Below are 8,520 nucleotides of genomic sequence, written 5' to 3'. Positions count from 1 at the left end.
AACTGCCTCGGTGCTCTACAGAGCTGCTGGCTGGTGTAGGGGCCTGGCTGTGTTGAGGGGGAGCTTTTCCCACAGCAGGAACCGCTCTGGCTGCTGCCCAAGGCTGGCAGTGGTCATGGTGATGGGGTGGCTCTGGAGTTGCCTGAATGAACAGAAATGAGCTCCCCTGCCACAGCTGGGCACGTCCCCTGGTGAACGTGCAGATCTTCCGCCTTTCTGGGGTGCGCCAGAGGCTGCCTCGGAGGCTGAATTCAGCTCTTTATCCACAGGACAAGTCCAGCTTTTCCACAAGCACCCGAGCCACCTCCAGCAGCCCACAATGTGTCTCTGGGCTTCCATGGAGGAGCCACCTCCGGAGGGGAGGTGAGCCTGGTCTCCGTGCCCACTGAGCCACTGGTCTTGCTGTTCCAGCACAGTCACCAGCAGGCGCCCATTAGGATGGTGGCTTCACGGTAGGGAAAACCTGTCTGCTGAGAACTGGACTGTGATCTCCAGGCCAGCCACTGAGCAGAAGCGATAGAAACATGTCTGGAGAAATGACCACACGGTATCTCCACAGCATGCTTCCATGCCTTCCTTACGTCTCTGAGGCCTTGTCTCCTCTGGCACGGTTGTGTCACTAAAACCTGCCTTTTGGTGACAAAACAGTGAGAGTGTACATATGGCAGTGTGACGGTTGTTGGGAAAACACCCAGTTCTGGTGGAAAAAAACTCTCAGCCCCATGAGGGACTTTTGTCTCTCCCCCCCCCAGCCCTTTTTATTGCTGACAAAGATCCAGTGTGGACTCTGCTGTTTGTTTTGTCAAGAAAGCTGGTTCTGCCAGGATCCCACCATGCTTGCCCTGATGGCTGGGCTCTGTGTTCTGTGATCTCTGCAACCCTGCAGGCATGCACCCTCTCCCCTTTCAAAGCTCCGGGAAGAGTCTTACAGCTGAGTGAGCTGCTCCATTTTGGGAACAAACAAAGAACAAATCATTGGACTGCTCCTGTTCTGCCCCACTAGGAACACAGCGGCAGGCAGGCTGCTGCAGGGGGAAGGCTGGAGAGATGGCCGTGCTGCTTTGACATTCCTCAACACAGAGAGCTTCCAGAGCTATGAGGAAATCCCAAGAAGCGCAGGGATCAGCTCTGCCTTCCTCCAAAACTGTCCTCTGGGATACTTACCCACAATGCTTTGCTCTATCTGTGCACAGGGAGCTAGCAATGTGGCCATGAAATGTTGACAAGGGGAGGCAGAAAAACCAGTTTGGCTAGTTTTCACTTTTGGTGACTTTTGCATGTTAACAGCATTTTGGTCACGAAACTTTCCCAGTGTAGACCCGTCCTGAGTCTCATTGCTTCCAGTGCTAGTTAGGGCTGGACACCAGGCCGAGTGCATGTTGATTTAGAGGAGATGACGAGGAGAGGAGGTGTCAACTGGTTGGGACGCAAATCACCTCGGCCTTTATCAGGCAGTACCCTGAACTGCACCACGATGAATTGGACTTAGTTGGTGTGCAGTGGTCACTTTGAAATGTGCTGCATGCATGCAACAGTGCTCAGTGACCTGCGAAGCTCTGACCCTGCTGAGACGTGCAAACGGTCTGTAGCGCCTGGCCACAGCTGCACAGGCTGGATCGGAACCAAGGATCCGTGGCAGGAAGGCAGGCCGCTCCCCAGCATGGCGTTCACTGGCCAATCCTTCTTGTCAAGAGGAGGTCAGGCATTCTGAGAGTCCTGGTGTGGCTTGGCTTGGAAGCTGTTACCTCCAACATCTCTCGGGTCGATGCAGCACAGACAGAGTGACAAGGAAACCCAAGGCAAATATTGGGGTGGTTTCTTTTGGTGGAGGAAAAAGAGCGAGGGCAATGCTAGAGTCCATGCTTGGCACTCGATGGCCAGTCTCTGGTGCCCTCCAATTCCCTGAGCTGCTGAGGATGAGTGAAGAGGGGCCCTCTTGGTCTCGAGAAGCATGGAAGAGAAGGGAACGCAGGAGACTTAGTTCAGCCGTCGGGCACAGCCCCGTCTAAGAGGTCAGAACGGGGCAGAGGGGGGATCAGAAAGCACCTTTTCCAGCAACTCGGACCCGGCGTGTGCCCTTTGCACCCAGCTGGTCCCCCGAACATCCCTTTGCTGGAGCCATTTCCTTTTTCCTCCTCCTTTCTGTTGCCCTCCAGGAAGTTCTCCTGGCTTTCTGTGTGTTACCCCTCTGTGCTCCCCTCCTTGGTGGCCTCTCCCATTCCCACGTTCTTTTCTCACATCTGAGCCAATGGTTTTCCCCTCTCCCAGGCCGTTTCTTGTTCCCCTTGGGCGTTTTCTGGCTGCGGAGTGTGTAGCGGGGTGGTCACCCCCCTCCAGGCATGAAAAGGGTTAAAGCTGTAGCAAGGGGCCAATCATGAGAGGCCTTGCGGCAGCCAATCAGAGCCCAAGAGGGCTAGATAAAAAAGATAGCTTGCCAGGCTGAGCTCACTCTCACTCCAGCCCTGGAGGAAGGACCCAGGTGCCTGCTCCTAGGGTGCCACGGACAGAGCAATGCTGGGGAACGGCAGGGTGAGCCAGGGGAGTGCCAGCCTCAGTAGCCCTGGGCTGAGGTGGTAGGCCTGGGCTGGCAAAAGCAGCAGGTCCCCACCTCTGTGCCTGTGATGAGTGGCCATGTCGGAGGGCAGTTTGCCCCTGAGGCAGGGGCCTGATGACGACTGGCCATGGGTCATGGAGGCAAGGTGGGTGTAGGGGCTGGGGGAACCTTGGGAGGGAGGACCCCAGACTGGGGGGGTGCTGCTGTGGGGCAGAACCTGGAGGGAAGGGCACCGTGGTCTGGGAGGGACGCAGCTCCTAACGTAAGGCGGTGCAGCCGTTACCAGAGAACAGGGAACCCCAGGTGAGACACCAGCCAGAAGAGGGTGCTCCGGCGCGGAGTCGAGTCCCAGAGTGGCCAGCAGGAGGCGCCGCAGTGATGAGTCACACGATGCCACTGAGTGCTTTTCTTCGGCATCCGCTGCTCTGCCGGGGCCTGGAGAGCCACTGTCCTAGGCTGGGTGCCGCTGGAGTGCCCTGTCCCATGTCCTTCCACAGGCACAGGGGAAAGCTTGGTCCTCAGGCAAGCCGCCAGGTGGGGGTCCAAGCTGGCAGTTTTATACAATGCTCCTGGGCCCTGAGGAGAGAACCAAACCTTGGCGAAAGCTGGGGGAGCCGTCCTACTACGTAAAATGTCCAGCCTGCTTTCCAGAGGCCCTGCAGGCCCCATCGGTTCCAGTGGGCCTTCTGAGAGCTGAGCACTTCTGACATTCGGACCCAAGGGAGTTAGCTGTTCGCACACGCTGGTGGTGCTGGCATAATCCAGCGTTTGGTGCCAATCTGGCCTTTGTTACTTATAACTCGCAGGAAGCTCCTTGCATTAATTATGTTTCTGTAGCGTGGGCACTGGTCTGTCGTAGGGGGAGGGGGGTTTTTGGAGCTCTGTTTTTCCTAAAGTGGTCCTAAAATGACAGCGAAAGCAGCTGCTTAAGCAATTGTGCCAATTAATGGGTCTCTGAAATTAAAACGCCTACACACTCTAGATGAGATTTCTCCAGGAGGGAATTCAGCAATTGTCTTCATGATAATCAGGCTTGACTTGTCTTAGCACACATTAATAAAAAAGCAAATGCATTCAAAGAGATGCCCTTTCGTAGAGCATCTCCACAATGTAGTAATGAGTCTTGGCAAAAAAAAAAAAAAAAAAAGAAAAAAGAAGATAGCAAGCGATGGCCGTGCATGCTCAAAACAATTTACTTCTTTTAGGGAGACTTGGAATTCATGTCATGGACTTGCTGTCTTTTCCAGTTCCAGCTGCTGAATAGAAATCTACACTTTCTATTAAGGATGAGGAGTTGCGTGAGTTAAACCTGCAGGTCCGCGCGGGCTTGGAACTCAATCCACGTGTGACTAGTTTGTGGGCTGGGCCTCCGCAAATCCTGTGTCCCCACCCACGAGCTAATGAGGGCTTGAGGACACAATGGGGGACTCCGCTGAGTGCCCCAAGGCTAGAAGAGGCAACAAAAAATGTCAGACTCATCATAGCCCCTTCCGTTCCTGCTCTTGCACTGGGCTGAAATGTCTGATTAGTGACTGGAGATTTCAGGCCATCCTGCCTTGGGTAGCCAGAGCCTTTCATAATTAGCTGACGAGAACAGTGTGTGTGGAGTGCATTCTCTTGGTGCCTGCAGGCAATTAACGGCCATGGGGAGGGGATGCTTTTTTACAACTCTTCTCGCACTGCTAGGAATTTGGCTTTCTCTGCAAGCTTATGCCCCGGTGCGGGATTGTGTGACACTCATGGGGAGCCCTTAACGCCCATGGTGGGTGGATTGCGCCGGTGGAGATGTAGTAGTTGGTGGCAATAAAAACCCATTGTAAATTACAGAACACGAGAACTAGAAGGGACCGTGAGAGTTCATCAAGTCCAGTCCCCTGCACCATCTAGATCATCCCTGCTCTTAAATCTCTCCAGAGATGGAGATTCCCCAACCTCCCCAGGCAATTTATTCCAGAGTTTAACCACCTTGGCAGGCAGGAAGTTTTCCCTAATGTCCAACCTAAACCTCCCTTGCTGCAATTTAAGCCCATTGCTTTTTGACCTGTCCTCAGAGGTCAAGGAGAACAATTTCCCCCTCCTCCTTGTGACACCCCTTCAGGCACTTGAAAGCTGCTGGCATGTGTCCCCTCAGACACCTTTTTTCCAAACTAAACCAGTCAATTGCTTCAGACTTCCCTCCTAGCTCATGAATGTGGTGCCTATGCTTCCTAGCACAGAAGCAATTTAGGAGTGTGCCGAGGCCTTGCCCCGGCCGACCGTCCCAGTGGAGACAGGCCAGCTTTCCAAAGGAGAAAGGGGTGTTTGAGAGCGGTTCAGTAGGCCACTTAGCTCTGCCCCGTTTCTTCCACCACCTGGCTGGCTGTGCGCCTACAGGCCCATTGAGCCCCGCCGGCACGAGGCACGGCAGGCGCACGCAATAAGACGCAGCGCCTGCCCCATCAGCTTTCAGGCTAGACAAAGGAGCAGGGAGAAGGGGAGTACCCCTGGGTTCCAGACCCCAAGGACCCACTGTGATCCCTGGGCCTGCCTTCCAGTGTATCCCAGGCAGGAGAACACCCCAACCTCATTCCTTTGGCGCAGAGGCGGATCTGAGGGAAACCCAGTCTTGCCTGAAAAGTGCTCTGGGACGGGCCTCCGTCACGGCTCCTGGTATATTCTTCCATTTGGTTAAATACCTCGCTGGGAGTTCGGTTCTTTTTTTTTAAAACAAGGCCCCTTGTCTGAATTTCTCCAGCCCTGGGAGCTCGCGGTGGGGACCCCAGTGAGGGCAGCTTGTCCCGTGTCTCAGAAGGAACCAACGGAAAGCCTTCTGAGACGCAATCCCCAGCCTTCCCCCCGTGGCCAGCCTTCCAGCCCGCCCGCTGTGGCACGTAGGCCATGGGCTGGCCTTCCCATGGCCAATCCGTTCCCCTGGACCTCCCGCTGGATGCTGGTTCCTAGCTCTGTCTCCTGAGCCCAGCCCCCGGAGCCGGCCACAGCGGGCTTATGGTCCCACTGCGGGGCCTAGGGCGGGGTCTCCTGTTGGAGCCCTCCTCCTCTTTGACCTCGCTTTTGTTAAACTCCCCCAGGCTGCAGCAGCCCTTAGCCTTGCTGACGCGCAGCTCACTGTTCAGCGGCTCACAGCGCCGCAGGCTGCACCGTGTCCTAGGGCAGGGCCGGGGGCAGGTTTTATTTGATGTATGGATGTCCAGCTCTCTGGCAATGGCTTTCTGCTTCGTCAGAGGTTCCTGAACCTCCCTCGCCACCTCCGCTCTTCCTCCCCTGCGACTTGCCAGCACCCTGGGCTCTCCAGCTCAGCTGTGGAAAACTTCCAGGAGCAAGAGCGGTGCAGTTAATCTGGATCCTTTGGACTTTCTCAGCAGGAGGCAGAAGCCAAGAGAGACAGGTGCATTTCAAGCAGGTAGGGATGGCTGCGGTGTGTCTGCTCTTCATTCAATCCCTCCCCTGCTCATAGCGCGCTGTTCAATGTGTCTGTGTCAAGGCCATTGTCTGCAAGGCACGTGATCGGATTGGGGGTTGGATTTTTGAAAGGGAACTTGGGAAAGCAGCAGATATGCAGGGGATGCCACTCTGTGTTCACAACGGTTTTTTCTTTTTTTTGTTTCTTTTTAGCCTGATTTTGTACCACTGAGCTGTTCTGAAGTAAATATCCATTGCTTTTTTCCTAGGTCTCGACAGCCTCCTGTGCTGGAAGAGTTTGGGGGGATTTCCGGGTCCCCCTCTCTCTCTTAAAAATTTGGAATGGAAACCACGCTGGGCACGTGGTCTGTGGAGAGAAGATAATGCTGGTGAAAGCAGAAAAGGAGGGAAAGAAGCCAGGGCATCTCCAACTTAGCCTGATGTGTGTACGCAATGCACCTATGGTGCTTGGCCCTGCCGCGAGAGCAGGGGGCTGGACTTGATGACCTCGCGAGGTCCCTTCCAGTTCTAGTGTTCATTCATTGCCACACAGGGTGTCAGAATCTCCATCCGGTGGCAAGTTTCAATATTTCAAGAATTGGGACCAAAAAGCCAGAATATGGACAATTCCAGAAAGTGTCGGTTTGGAGAAGGCGACATGTTTTCCTTGGGTTGCTGGAAGCAAATCAAAACATTCTGTGTCCGCTCGGTTCAGCATGGAGTCAGGTCCATTGGCACTGTCTCCATTGCCAGAGAGAACTGTAACTCAGGCGTCTGGATGGCCTTCTGTGGGCCTGTTTGAAATCCTGAAAGGGTGGGTGGAGCCTACCAACCGTGGGAGGAGCCACAGAGCCAGGAATGAACTAAACATTGAGGGCAGGGCGGGGGGAGGGGGCGAACAAAGCGTTAAATATTTATTTAAAAGGAACAGGCATGCAGGCCATAGGCTGGAGACAAGAGACATGGATGGAGTCACAGAGCTGAGGCCCTCTAGACAGCACCTGTGAAGGAGTCCTGGGAGCCAGAGGATGCTGTCTGGAGGACCTCTGCCTGGAGCTGAGCCAAGTAGGGCCAGAAAATAGGCCTCGGTTTCCTTCTGCTGAGCTTGCTCCTCCCAGACTGATGGGTGGCCAGCGTGACCGGCACCGGGAGGAGATGGAAGGGGAGGTTCTGAGACTCTCCCTCTTACTGCCGGTGTGAGGGGGCATCCGTGGTGGAAGAAAGGCTGGGAACGGGGAGCATCACCTTGCAGATATGCCTGTGTTGCAGAGTTAATGTGGTGGGATTTCTTGAGTGCTGCCCCAAGCATGCTCTGAAGCGGGACGGGGGGAGTGTGGCATCTGTGAGGACGCAGGAACTGCAGGAGTGTTTATCCTCACACCCAAGCTGGCTAAGCCACGTGTCATGTGCCTCTAAAGTGCGTCGGAACTAACCGGTACGAGCTGGGTACCCAGCAGTGGGTATGAAACTCCGTCTGCAAATCTGAGATGGGATCCAGGATAGTTTTTGAGGCACCTCCCTGCTGCCAGCGTGAGAGGGTCAGTCTTGTGGTATTTGGGCGTTGGCTTCCTAACACCACCAGCCCTTCAGCCCCTCTAGGATTCTCCTCTGGGCTCGGCCAGCCCCATCTCTGCCATGCAGGTTAACAAGAAATGCCCACCCCAGTCCTTGATCTCTTTGTATCACACCCCTGGGATAGCCAGTCCCGACACTGGCCAGGAACAGCAATCCCAGGTCTTCTGCATCCAGAGGGGCAGTGTACCCATTTACAGCTATCTCTTAGCCCCCCCCACACCTGCAAACCAGACAGCATTTGGGGGCACGAGCAATAAAACAAAATTAGGTTTATTGACGAGAGAGTAAAAATTTAATGAAAGTGCAGTAGAAACAATCGGTTACAACCAAGTAAAAGAAGCAGTGAGAGATTAAAAAGGCGTCTTTTAAAACGTGGAAGTCAAATCCTAGTGAGGAAAATAGCAAGGAGCATAAACGTTGTCAAATTAAGTGTAAACATGTAAGAAAAGCCACAACGGAGTTTGAAGAACAGCTAGCCAAACACGCAGACAGTAATAGCAAAATGTTTAGTGCATCAGAAGCAGGAAGCCTGCTAAACAACCAGTGGGGCTACTGGATGATGGAGGTGCCAGAGGAGCATTGCGGAGAAACTAAATGAATTCTTTGCTTCAGTCTTCACGGTTGAGGATATTGGGGAGATTCCCAAACCTGAGCCATTCTTTTTAGGTGACAAATCTGAGGAATTGTCCCAGATTAAGGTGGTATGAGAGGAGGTTTTTGAACAAATTGATAAACTTAACAGTAACAAGTCACTGGGCCCAGATGGCATTCACCCAAGAGTTCTGAAAGAACTCAAATGGGAAATTGCAGAACTATGAACTGTGGTTTGTAATCTATCCTTTAAATCAGCTTCTGTGCCTAATGACTGGAAGATAGCTAATGTGATGCCAGTATTTAAAAAGGGCTCTAGAGTGATCCTGGCAATTACAGACTGGTAAATCTAATGTCAGTACTGGGCAAATTAGTTGAAACTATAGTAAAGAATAAAATTG

General features: G+C 53.6%; 1 long non-coding RNA gene across 1 annotated transcript in view; it reads left to right on the top strand.

Annotated features, from left to right (window-relative positions):
- The window catches only part of LOC142818281 (uncharacterized), a 23,844-nt gene extending 16,043 nt beyond the window's left edge, over positions 1–7,801 (top strand). The window contains exons 1-2 of the long non-coding RNA XR_016350684.1: positions 1–5,954; positions 6,223–7,801. The exon at positions 1–5,954 is cut by the window's left edge and continues 16,043 nt beyond it. This is a non-coding gene — a long non-coding RNA (uncharacterized LOC142818281). The remainder of the gene's footprint in view (positions 5,955–6,222) is intronic.
- The last annotated feature ends 719 nt before the right edge of the window (positions 7,802–8,520 follow it).

The sequence above is a fragment of the Pelodiscus sinensis genome, chromosome 14, assembly GCF_052426305.1.
Source record: "Pelodiscus sinensis isolate ZL-2025 chromosome 14, ASM5242630v1, whole genome shotgun sequence".
NCBI classification, from domain to species: domain Eukaryota; kingdom Metazoa; phylum Chordata; order Testudines; family Trionychidae; genus Pelodiscus; species Pelodiscus sinensis.
This window is presented reverse-complemented; position numbering and strand designations above follow the sequence as displayed.